Genomic DNA, 1,414 nt, shown 5'->3' on the forward strand with positions numbered 1-1,414 from the left:
TGCGAGCATTGAAGTATTACTGACCTATGTGCAAAAGCCACACCCCCCATCATCCATACAGTAAGTCGGTGTCCACGCGAGAAGAGACAAGGAACCTAATGATTTTGGTGTTTCTCACCATAGGCCTTTGCCCTCAGTAGTTCATTATTGGCTGAGAAACCTTTGGAAAAGAAGGTAGGTATCGGTGACCATCATCATCGTTTGCATCTAATCCGGACTTACAAGACCTTGATGAATGATCCATATGAGTCATGACGTTGCAGCAGCCCGTGGCGGCGACAATTTGCAGATAGATATGCACGACGGAGGATGTGAGCACTGAGTCCAGAGACAACAAGCTCTTGTCTTACAGGCAGAGGTTGGGGTCATTGGCTGGTACATATACCATGTACGTCACCGACAAATAGATCGTCAGCAATGAAGATACCGAAAAGCTGAGCACTGTGCGAGCTTTGGCTGAGGAGAATGATTGAAAGCCACATAGCTGGGCGCAACCGACAACACGATCGATGTGTGAGATGTCTGCCTGCGGCCACTGGCAAAGAGTCTATGTTCGACTACTGAGCTCAGTGTGGAGGAGTCTGTTGAAAGGACTAGATGATGGTGAAATTTCCTTTGTGAGTCAATGCACGAAGGAATGCAAGTTGTGGGTCATGGTGACCTAGGAAAGATGGTAGGACCATTGAAAAGCGGGGCTTGCGTTGGTGGTACGAAAGCAGGACCTAAGTAACGAAGGGGGGCAGTTAGCAAAGCAAAGGATTGAACTTATGCAAGGGATTTGAGATGTAGAGGGCGAGGAAGGGATAAGGGCATGATTGAATAAGTAACGCGAAGACAATAACTTACCAAGGGTAGTGTTCGCAGGTCCAGTTAAGTCCAGTTTTTTACCTCAAAACGACGCAACTGGCAACCGCAACCGGTCTAGACCGATCCAAATATTGAGGGACCGCAACCGGACCGCTTTGGACCGGTCTTTTTCGGTCCACAACGCAAAAAAAACCGGTCCAGACCAGTTGCAACCGGTCTTTTGTTGAAAAATTTATTGTGCCAGATATATTAAATGTTACCTCACGTACATAGCATGCGTAGATAGATAATTTAATTCTCCGTACGCTGGCCAAGATTTGAAGCGAATCGGTCAAGATTTGACTGAGATATGGTGAAAACGGAGAGAACATACATTCAAATTGCGTATAAAAATGTTTTTGGCCATATCTCAACCAATTCTTGACCGTTTTTGATGATTCAGGGACCGAAAATTAAGTAAAATGTGCACGAGTAAGGTACAATATGTGATGAGACAAAAGACCGGTTGCAACCGGTCTAAACCGGTCTTTTTCGGTTTTTATATATTTACAAAAACATGGCAACTGGCAACTGGACTGATCACAAATGTGGGCAACTGGCAACTGGG

Source organism: Laccaria bicolor, genomic scaffold (assembly GCF_000143565.1).
Source record: "Laccaria bicolor S238N-H82 LACBIscaffold_80 genomic scaffold, whole genome shotgun sequence".
Lineage (NCBI taxonomy): Eukaryota > Fungi > Basidiomycota > Agaricomycetes > Agaricales > Hydnangiaceae > Laccaria > Laccaria bicolor.